We start from the raw sequence: 12419 nt of genomic DNA, 5'->3' as shown, positions 1-12419 counted from the left end.
CATATATAATTCGGTTTTTATTTAAATAAATGGATAATAAATCTTATCCAAAATCCAATATAATCATTGAGTTTTGAAAATGTTGTTGGTGCGAAAATTCAAATATCATTTTGACTCCAAAATTCAAATAGTAAAATAAAATTACTAAAATACCCTTTTTAGAAAATACTAATTATTAATTAATTGGAAAATACGCCTCACAAATACGGGATATTACAGACATTGCCATGCCACGGCAATTTCTTTTACCCGGTTTAATCTTTTTACACGTTTTGACCTTTAGAAATGATAAAATTGACTATTGTGCCACGGTATAATTGTCGTGCCACGATAGTCTATACCGTACCACGGTAGAAATGCCGTGGCGTGGCGTTTTATTCTGCTGTGGCACCTCATTTCTAAAGTTTGAACCGGTGCGAAAAAGATAATTTCGCACCGGTTTGGTTGGAACCGGTGTGAAAAGTCTATTTCCCAATCCCGCCTATTTTTTAACACCGGTTTTCTAAAATCGGTGCGAAAACTGAGGTGCCTATTTCATTTTTTCTACTAGTGCCTCTCATTTCTTCTATAAATACGAGGCTGATTTCACAGTTTCGAGGGACCAAATAATTCTCGTTTTCTCTCTTATGCTCTAGCCTAAATACTTGCCTTTCTTATACTCACAACACATAACTTAAGTACTCCTCAGAGTTTGTACTTTACCCGAAGTTCTATACTTAAATCAAGGCGTGAAAGGTAGAACTGTTTGAGAGTTTGGCCCCAAATCAACTTTACTTTCATTTGATTTAATTTCCATTTTATTATTGATTTTCCTAGAAGTTACTAACGTGTTCATTGTTATATAGCTGCAAGAAAACGCAATCAAAGTAAGGAATCATGTTCCCTTTGTTCCTATTATATTTCTTACGATTTTTGTTATGTTTGTCATATATTAAATGTTATTATTATGGTTAAATTGCTTTCAATATAATGTTTATTCTATTGTATTTATTAATCACCATATTGCATGTTTAAAGGGAATATGTAATTGAAAATAATGACTAATAAGATAATTTGAACAACCGATTTAGGTTCCTTTTTGATCTTGTGGTTTAATTAAGTGGTCACTAGAAAAATAGAATTATGTGTTACATTAATATTCAACTAATTTCGTCTAATTTAGTTTAAAGAAAATTAAATCTTTGTTTGTATGCATTTGAGATCGCAAGAAATACTTTTCTCTATAAGAATCGAGTAGAGGCCAATACGGGCAAATGTGACTCCATGATTCACTTCGTACCATCATCCTCGATCCTCTTTTCGTGGTTCCAAACCATATGGAGTTAGTAATCTCATAGATTATGAATGGGGTCTAACCTTCACGACGGGTCAATCATTGTTGCCTATTGTTATCCCTTTATCATGGTGGCCCTATAATGATTTGTAAACGATTTAAGAGTTCCTTAAAAACTTGTTGGTGGCTCCCTACTTTCCTTGTCCCTAATCGTATAATATCAATTCTAACTTCTTATGAGTGCCAAGAATATTGACACATGCTTAAGTAGGCCACTTCAATCGACGCCTACAATGGTTTCCGTGTGTAATACTCTGTATTTTTATTATATTTTTATATATATAAATTAATTATTTTATTTATTTTTATAAATTAAAATGTTCACTTCATTTTAAAAGAAATTAATTATTTAAATATTATATAAGTGTGTATAAAATAATATGAATCATTAATTGAGGCAATAAAAGTGTTTTGAATTGGGTCATCTTTATTTAAATAGTTCGATCAACTTGTTGGGAAATTAAGGGCTCTTAAGAGCCCAACAAGTTGGCCCCAAAGGAAAAAGTAAAGGGGCAGTAGGATTTAGTAATTGCAGTTTTATAATTATGAGTTTTTGTTTTAAAAGGAGAGTATAAATACTTCAAACCTCAAGATTTTTCACTATAAAATCATTATTGTCGGATCTCACAAAAACCCCAAAAAATCTTCTCTTTATTTTACTTTCTTTCTCCTCTCCTTTTCCTCTCTCTTTCCCACGCCTCTCTATCTCCTCTTCTCCCTCACGCACGTTGACCACCAGTGCCACCACCACCACCACCGGTGAGCAGCGGCAGCACCGACAGCAGTCGTGCGCCACCGGTCGTCTCTCCTCCTTCCCTCCTTTTTCGGTTTGGTACAAAGGGGGAAAAAACACACTCTTTTCTCTTACTAATTTAATTCTAGTTGTTTTTATTAATTTAAAACGTGATTTTGATTATGTTTTGGTATTGATTTTGGATATTTGATGCTGTTAAATTATTCATATAATTCAGATTTTTATTCAATCAAAAACCCTAAATTACAAACCCTAGAATTTGGGAATTTATGGTTTATGGTTAGGGTTTGATCCTAGGTTATTGTTGTTGTTTAATTAATGGTTTAAACATGTTTTTAATGAGCTTAAAGCCCTAAAATAATGTTGGAATTTATTTATGCACACTACTTTTTAATTATTGAGTTAGGGTTTGATTACCCATAAAAGGAAAAAAGGTTTTAATGATTTAAATATGATTTCCTAGTATATTAGTGATGTTTTATATTAAATAAGTATGCTAGAATTTTATTTAAGTCATAAAAATTAAGTCTTTTTGAAAGGACTTAAAGAAAAGGTTTTATGGTTTTTATGTCATTAAATTGGGTTGATCAGTATGGTTTAAAGTGCATTATGGTTGCTGGAAATTTGTGAGAATAGTGGATTAATTATAGTTATGTATTCTTATTTGTAGGAAGCTTTGAGCTAGGTGATTTCTAGCGAGTGTGGCCGAGTTTAGGCATTATTCAAGGTACGTATGTGCACAAGAATATTTGTGTATGCGTAGTATCATGCTAGGATTGTAAAGTATGATTTAAGTGATGGATTAATAGCATGTTTGGTTGATTATATGCTTGGAATTTATGTTGGTTGTGCATGAATTGTTATGCAAGCATGTGAATATGTCATTTGAGGCATGATATAAGTTGAATAAATATGAATCATGGAAGTATGTTTTATTTTCAAGTATCAAGAAGGCATGTATTTAATAAGCAAGGCTTATATATGAATTAAAGAGCTAAAGTTAGAGTTATTGAGCATGATTCATGAATTTATTCCTCACCCATTTATTTATTATTGGTGTTGAGTCAAGAAGTTAATTTATTTATGCTCACTTATGTAAGTTGAGTTCGAGTCAAGGAAGTTTAGTAGTGCATTTTATGCACCAAGGTAGTAATCGTGCAATTTTGGTGCACAAAACTAGCTAGGAACCTTAATTAAAATAAATTGTATGTGCTCACTAATTAATTCAAGAATGAATTTAAAGTATGTGTTGATTATTGCTATGTTTATTCTTGATTGATTGGTTGGAGTCATCACAAGTTAAATTTGTAAATCACGTAAAGTGTAAGAGGATACGCACCAAAACTTTTGGAACGTATATACCTTGAGTATGAACATATGGGGGGAGTTATGGGGTTTTATATTTAACTAAAGCTTCTACAGGGGTACAGGGCATTGTACTTTCTTTTATTATTAACGCGCTGGAATTCCGTCGCAGGTGTGACATAATAGGTGCCAATTGGGGTAGCTCCCTGATTGGAAGCTCAATATTTAAATGGGCTATTTTCAAGGAAGGAAACTTGTTCGATGCATAATCCAAAATTATTATTAATAATTAATATTTCTAGTTATGATTCAAAGGTAAGTTGACTTGTGATTGTTTGGCAAGCATGTTTTAACTATTTTATTTTGATACTACACTAGTTGAAAAACATAATGGGCACCGCAAAATGCACACCGGTTTTTAAAAAACCAGTGCGAAAAAACATAGGCGGGATTGAGGGAAAGAGTAATCGCACCGGTTCAAACCAAACCAGTGCGAAAATTAGTTAATCGCACCAATTCGGTTCGAACCGGTGCGAATGCTATTGTAAAAAAAACGGTCTTTATCTTCTTTCTTTCTCTTTCTGTCTTCTTTCTTTCTCTTTCCTCGATCTCTTTCCCTTTCCTTTTCTCTCTCCTTCGATCTCCTTCTCCACCATCGGCCACCTCCTATGTTAATGTTAATGTTAATGCAATCGAAACCACCGCCGGCCAAATCTCGAAGCCACCGCAAGCCAGATCCCTCAGCCACCGCCGTTTTCCCTTTCCTTTTCTCCCTCCTTCGATCTCCTTCTCCAAAACTACGCCGTCAGCAACACTGCTCTCCTTCTCCTTCTCAGTCCAAAAGTCGTCCTGGTTTCTGCTCTTAGTTATTGGTATGTATATACTTTCCTTTTTCTGATTGTTAATTTGATTTATTTTTTCAATTTCTAGGGTTTCAATTTCAATTTCTATGGTTTTGGTGGGTGGGTTTGTGGTCGTGGGTGGTTTGGGGTGTGTGAATTTGGTGGTTTGTGGTGTTAGAGGTGGGTGGGGGTGATATGAGGTGGTTTATGGGTTAGAGGTGGATCGAGGGTGGTTGCGGGGTTTGATTAATGGTGATTGTGGATTTGGGTGAGGTGGTTATTTGGTCACTTCCATAGACCCACCTTGTGCACTCGCCATTTCACCAAAAATCACCACCTCGCCACTCCGCCATTTAGACAACAGTACCACCGTCTCTCCATCTTCCAAAGGTTAGACGAATTAAGATTTTTTCCTTTAAATTCGGTTCTATAACTGAATTTCTTCATTGATTAGCTAACTTTCAAACCTTGGACTTTGATATATTTCTCCGTTCCTACTGCTTGATTGAGAAATGGAAAAATGTTGGATAAAATTATAATTTGATACTAAACTCTTGAATTAATGGAATGCTAATATACTATAGTTTGTTTTAATTGATTTCTTGCAATTTAGGTTTTGATTCAGCAGTATTATGAACAATTTTTTTATAGTGATCAATATGTGTCAGTATTACCGTTTGATATAGTTATATGCATTGCTTCTCCAATTAGGAAGTTGACGAAGTTAGCCTGGTTTGGTTATGAAATGCAGGAGTGTGATGAATGTTGCTGCCCTATGTTATAAGGTCCCTCATTCTCTTACTGTTGAGGCTATTCCGTTTTGGTTATGAAATGTAGGAGTGTGATGAAGTTAGCCTGTCTTGGTTATGAAATGCTGGATTATTGTTGTTGTTCTGATTTATTGTTGACTGAGATGGAGGATTGTGTGTTGCTTGTTGATAAGTGGTTGCCAACAACTCTAATCTGTTGCTGGCTAGGGTATTGTGATATGTTGTTATTACTATTGATGTTGGTGTGTTGCCTGAGTTTCTTAGATTATGTCCCTTTTTAATGTCCCTTGATTAATGTTAATTGGAATATGTCCCTTAATTATGTCAATTGTTTAATGTTTCTTGGAATATGTTCCTTGATTATGTCCCTTGATTAATGTTGCTTGGAATATATTCCTTGACTATGTCCCTTTTTAACTAACCCCAATATACCAAAACCAATGCTTGTCCCTGTTTCACCCCAATGTTTGTCCATATGTCTGTCCCTGTTTTACACCATTGACTATCGATATGTTTGTCTTTGTTGTCAATGATGAAACCTTTGCTTAAGAGAGCCCAACTTCTGGTGAAGTGATGAATAATATTTGCCATTGACCTTCCATGAACCATTTATGTTCTAGGATTGTAGTCTTTAGGAAAAATTGGTAGTCATGGAAGAAGGTGGGTTGTCAGTGATAGTTATGGGGAAACTGAGACTCTTAAATGGCCTCCCTTTTTTTTTCTCCTATCCATATGTCTCCTATCCATATGTCTATGATGAAAGTCCAATATATGAGATAGTACACCTAAATGATAATCATCACCTATTTGCCATTAGATTCTAATCAATACATTTTATGTTTAATTTGTTGAGACTTTTGGGCAGATTTGTGAACTGATTTATGGGTTTATTATTAATGATGCATAGGGACATCTCAGACCTTTAAATGTGCACATTTTTCTCATACATAATTTCTTGCATTAGTTAGTAAAGTTCTGGCATCTTAATATTTATCTTATTTATTCATCTTTTCTTAGAAATATATATCCCATATATTATGCTGGCCAAACTGCCAAAGATGATAAAAAAAATAAAAAGAAACATCAAAGCACACACTTTACTAATAGTTTCATACTGCTTCATGAGAACAGCTTGCTAACCAAGAAACTAAGTATTAACATCGACTGTACATTCTCTACTGCCATTGCTTCTCTGATTTTTAATTCTGTTCAATTTTACAAGACAATTAGGAAATGATTCCCGGTCCTTTTCTGCTTAAATCATAATCATAAGGAGATTGAGAGAATCATAAAGACAATAAGATATAAACTTGAAAGACAAGGATACATATCGCACAATGAAATCAGTCTTAGGTTAGTGACAGAGACTAGTGGCTCACCACCGTGCAACCACCCCGGCAACTCTGTCTCGGCCCACTCCCGCGATTCCTATCACAGCCAAGTATTACAAAAGTATATTCAAGACAAGATACAAACTATAATTGTAACAACAAGCAGTAGATTAATAGGGTCTTATAACTAAAATTACAATGCATAGGAACTACAATGTAACTCAAAAGATGTAATAGCTTACGGATATAACTCGCAAGGTAACTTGAGGTTACCACTCTCAATTGGCCCTTACTATTCTCTGGATACCCTTTGCAATTGTCCCAGCTTACTTAAATATTTCATTATGTTCTATAACTTCTCTAAAAATAGCCAATACAAAAGTGGGGAAATATGAGTCTAAATTCATATTTCCTCAATAGTGAAAAACCTGCTTCTTTACTCAATTTGGGTTCTTCACAAAAGTGCTATGCCACCTGCTTACTTGTTACTTAGTACAATGTATTGTCGCTGCTTGCTTGCTCTCTGCTTTGTTGCTGCCCAATGTGTTGTTGTTGTCTTGTTCTTTGCTTTGTTGCTGCTCAATGTGTTGTTGTTGTTATTGCCCAAAGTTTTGTTGTTGTTGCTGCCTCGGACGCCGGGTGTAAGCCTAGAATGGCTTACCAGTTGTTGAGTCCATAATAGTTAGCTTAGCATGCGAATATTATAGCCTTTATGCTTGGTCACATAGAGATTTGTGATGAAAATACAGTGGCAAGTACATCTACTTTGATACAAGCCGGATCATACTTGCTCCACTGTTACTTTCCTATACAACAGCCACATGAAAAAAAAAAAAAAAGAAGAAGAAGAAGAAGAAGAAGAAGAAGAAACGAAGCTTCATGTTTGAAACTTGTTGGCTTCTCGATGAAGGGAACAAAGAGGTGGTGAAGTCATCTTGGGAAGAGGCTAAGGGATGCTATGGAGAAGATGGTGGTTGTGGGCAGCAGATTATTTTGATGTAGTGGTGATAATTATAACAAGAAGGGAAAGCAAATTGTTTTTAATGATTTATCCCATATACAGAATTTTATTTTATTTAATTTTTTTAGACGAAAATTGTAATATTACGACTTTTTTTAATGAAAATATGTAACTTAATATATATGTTAGTGTTTAAATTGAAAGGAATGGTGTCCTTTCAACAAGTGCATTCTTCGAATAGAGGGTTCAGAATTATTATGGAGCTAATTCTTCGGTAAGGTCAAGTGATCGGAATGCCTAGGTGGAGGCCGCTTCCGATTAGTAATATCAATGTACAATTGATGTTACAGCTGAATCTTAACTGAACTCTTCGGGTCGAACCCAATCGAATCACCGATCCGAGACGACGAATTAATCCGAAAGGATTTAATGAGTCAACAGAGTTTTACGAATACAAACGTCGGATATTGAGCCTAGGGCGTCGAGACCGAGCGTCGCAAAATCACAAAGCGACAAGTATGAGTGTAGCCGTAGCACCACAATGGTCTAACCATGTGGATGCTAGGCTAGTTCGAGCTAGCTGGCTGTGCTAGCAATAGCGCGTAAGGAAAGTGTGTGTGCTAGCCTGTGCGTGGGCTGCCTGGGGCTAGTGCCAGCACTATGTGCTAGCAGCGCCCAGCGCCAGCACACAAGCACCAGCACCAGCCCAGCAGCAACACGCACTGGCTGGCTAGCTGGGGCGCTGGGCAGCAAGGCACTACTAGCTGGCAGCCCTAGCTGGCACGCTAGCTGGCAGCCAGCTAGCCCTCCTTGAGCCGGTTTTTCGCAAGGGTGTGGGGACCAAATCAAGGCCTTGGGGAGCAAGGCATATGGTCCCCCACCTAACCTTGGCCACCACTCTTTTGCATGAGACCATGCCACTTGTCGCAATATGATTAACTTGATTATTTATTAAATTTGGAAATTAAATAAATGATTGATTTTCAACACTCCCACATTGGTGGAGGATGAAAAATCAAGGGTTCTTTTCCCTATAAATACCATGCTTGGGTATTGGGAAATGAACAACCTTGAGTGGAATTAAAAAGGCAACTCTAAGTAAGAGTAAACCTTTAATTCGTAAAACTCATAGTTATTTTGTCCGAGTCTTGACTAACCTTCAAGACTTAGGACGCTCGGGTCGGGTCGAGGGTACGATCCGTCGGAGATCTCGTGTTTTCGGGATTTTGAAGTAAGAGCTCGTTGGGAGCGAAGCACGCGACAAAGGTATAATTCTTGTTCTAAATCTTGTTTGATTAATTTTAATATGCTTGTAAATTGTTTTAATTAAGATGGGTTTCCTTCCGCGTAGTGTCGGGTCACTACGAAACCCTACAGCGGTATCGGAGCCACGCTCCTTTTAATTTTTGCAATTATTTTTTAATTAAGGTGTTTTAAAAGAATTTATTTTTCTGGTTCATGTTCTTCTAATTAGATTAGATGCTCGTTTTAATTACTTTTAAAACTCGATTTTATTTTCGATTTGGCTGTCGAACCCAGATTTTGGCTCAAAAATAGTTATTTTGACTGTCCAGAAGCCAAATTCGAACCAGAAACCCATTTTTTCTGGGGTTTTTCGTTTTTCAACAAAAAATTTAATTCTTTTTAAGCCTTGATTAATGCAAGCATTACAAGGTTAGATTAAATGCATATTTGCATCACTAATCTTCTGGTTTTAAAATAACCTTAAGCATAATAATGGTGTTTTTATTAGTGCTTAAGTTGATATACCATTTTTCACATAAACTTGTTTTTCACCAATTTTGCAAATAAATTGCAACAAAGTGTGAATACTTGTTGTGATATTGTAATTTTAAGTTCCCAAGTAATGTTAAAGTTCTAATCTTTAATGGTTTAAATGATTGGAACCCTTAACCCTAAATTCCATGTTGAACAAAGTTTGGATTTTTCATGTATGGTTGAATAAAATCCATCAAGTTCAATTACTTGTGAGTAAAAATTGATTAATCTTCATATTGGAAGATGTAATCTTGGTATTTTACACAAGTATGCAAGTTGGAAAATTTTTATCATTGGATGGTTAATTTATTTTTCCAACTCCCATTTGTCAAATCCATTATTAATTTGCATATTGGCAAGATTAATTTTTGACATAGCTCATTTTATTTTAAGCATAAAGTTAGACCTAATTTTGTTCAAAATTGAAATTTTGGATAATTTAGGCTTGTGCACCAATAAAATAAATTTTAAATAAGTAAGACTTAATTTTATTTTATTTTATTTTCCCTCAAATTAATTCTAAAAAAAATTTAGAATTAATTATTGTCACACACAAATCGGAATTAAATTTCGAGAATTGGCACGCAAATCAAGGCAAAAACACCCAAGCGTCACCAAGGTTAGCCTGGCTGCCCAGCAGCCCACATGTGGCTGCCTATGGTGTGCTCAGGGTGTGCCATGATGTTGTTGTGCGCTGTTGTGTGGCGAGGAGGCAGCTGTGTAGTGCGTGTGCTGGTGCGTGGGCCTTAGGCTGCTGGTTCGCTTGTGCTGCTGCTGGGTAGCGAGGCAGCAAGCCCCAGCCAGCCAGCCCACTACTGCCTGCGCTAGCAAGCAGCTAGCATGCGTAGCATGCTGTTGGAGCTAGCTAGCAAGGGAGGCTTTGCTAGGCATGCCTGCTAGCTTCCAGCACCACGCACCATGGCGTAGGGCCATGGGCTGCCTAGCAGCCATGGTGCGCACCCACTAGGGGATTTGTGGAAGTTATTGCTTAATGGTTTGAGCTATGCAATTTTGCAAATTTTTAAATTTTAAATTTATTTATGTATTTATTTAACGAGGTTAAAAACCTCGATTTTCGATTTTGCAAAATTTTGACAAATTATGGGATATACCGACTTAATTAATCGGATTAATTAAGTACGGATGCGGAATTTAGTGGGAACTTAATTAAGTGCGTTAGCATTTTGCGTTTAGAAATAATGGATTAAACAACTTTGACTAGTTTTAATTAGACGCGTTAATTGGATTAACCACCTAAGTTAGTTACTAGTTTTGCGTGTTTAATTATGTATTTTGTAAAATTGCATGGGCCATTCACAAATAGTGAATGGGTGAATGGAAGATTGCTATTCAAAATAGGTCTTCCAAAATGGCAACTAGTGGGGCCCGACTAGAATAGAAAATACGGACTGTGTTCCGTTATGTATTTTTGTAAATCTAAATACGGTCTGCGAACCGTTAAGTATTTTTGTACTATTAGATTAATCTTAGTCGTTCTAGCTAGCCTCTTTTATTTATTTAGGCCAAGATGTCTCAAGATGGCGTTTCGACGAAGAGGAGCCAAGATGAAGACCCATGGAAATTGAAGATTTCAAGGGGTCATGCTAGTTGCCAAATGCATCTATTTTATGCCTTATATATTGTTATTATATATGATTGCTAGATGCATGTCTAGGATTTCTATTATGTTGCGACAATTAGTTAAGTTCACTTAAATCAACCAACATAGAAACCCTAGGTCCCTTAATAATATTGAGCTAAAATTTGCCGTTCCAAGAACAACACTTACCGAACTAATGCGCGTACGTGATGGACTACGCCAAAGCGAGGCATCACTACTTCCCTAGGAACGTAAGGTATACTAGGTATACAAGTTGTCTTGGTTAAACTCAACGATTTCAGTCTGGAGTCCTTAGATGTCGTGGCAAAAGAGATAAAATGTCATGAATGCATTAGATGCGACATTTTATCAAACCGAGAGTAGCTTGGAGCTATTAGCAATTAGATTGCTTACCTTAAGATATTTAATGATTAAGACAAGCCAAAGCATGCTTAACCATTTCTTGATCTTTGGGATCTCGGAATCATTTTATTCTCGCCCATAAGGGACAATTTTAAAATGCGTGGATAAAATGCTCAATAAGATTGAATATATGCATAAACGTTTTAAATTCAACTTATTGATTTATGAATGGTTTTTCACTTCAAATTCTTTCAATTGTAGAACCATGTCTGAAAGTAACTCAAACAACAACCATATGTGCCCGGAACTCCCCGAGAAGTTGGCCTTTTCCTTAAACTTGGTCAACTTCAAGGAATGAGAGGAGGAACTCAGGAGAACTCTCCGAAATTGTTCCTTGGAGTATACTCTTGATACTCCCATTCCAAGCTTCTTTGCCGAAGGAATCATGACCGATGAGGCTTATGAAGAATGGTCTTCCAATCGCAAAAAGGTCTCACGACTTATGGCAAATTCCATCCTGGAAGATTGGAAGGAAAGTCTTACCTCCTATCTCCCAGACATGTTCCTCAAAGCACTTGAGGACGTTGTCAATGTAAGAGTCACCAAGAGTGACAATGGCAACTTTGATGGCCTCGTGTTTGACCTGACTAGGTCACTTTCAAACATGAGGATAAAGCCACCAAACGTGGGATGTCTTGCTAAGGAAAGACGCCGGCTTTGGACAAAGGTCTACAATGCCAAATTGAGACCCAGCATGCCCCTCCGACCTCATGTGCTTGAAATGACTAGACTCTTCAAACACATGCAGCTTCTCGGAATCCCATTGGAAGATGAGATGGCGGGGCATATCTTGCTTGCTTCACTCCACTCGGGCTATGATGCACTTAGAGTGCATATCGCTGCGGAAAAGGAGACACACTCCCTCAAGGAGGTGGTGCAACTTCTTAGCCAAGCCACCACCTATAGAATGACCGAAAGGCCCTTGAGAGCTAAGAAGAAGGAGTTCAAGAAGGTCAAGGCAAAGATGAGATGCTTCCATTGTGGCATGCAAGGCCACTACAAGAGAGAATGCATGCTCTTCAAGGAAGAGGGGAACACTCCGACTACCTCAGGTATCTTCCTAAACACTTGTGAATTAAGCTTATCATAAGGTATTGGATACCAAGTATGACTCACTTCATGTTGCCTTTTTAGGAACCAAGTGAGAATCTTATCAAGTGTTGGTGCAAGAGCAAGAAGACGACGAAGATGGTTTTTCGGTCGTGCTTGCATGCACCATTTTGTCTTTGAGATGTAATTAAAACTAATCCTAGTTTTGTCATGCTTTTGAAGAATATTTTGATCAATGGTGTTGGACACCAAGATGTTGAAAATGAAAGAC

The sequence above is a fragment of the Chenopodium quinoa genome, unplaced genomic scaffold (genome assembly GCF_001683475.1).
Source record: "Chenopodium quinoa cultivar QQ74 unplaced genomic scaffold, ASM168347v1, whole genome shotgun sequence".
Classification (NCBI taxonomy): Eukaryota; Viridiplantae; Streptophyta; class Magnoliopsida; order Caryophyllales; family Amaranthaceae; genus Chenopodium; species Chenopodium quinoa.
The sequence above is the reverse complement of the archived record's forward strand: the minus strand, read 5'-3'. Positions refer to the sequence as shown.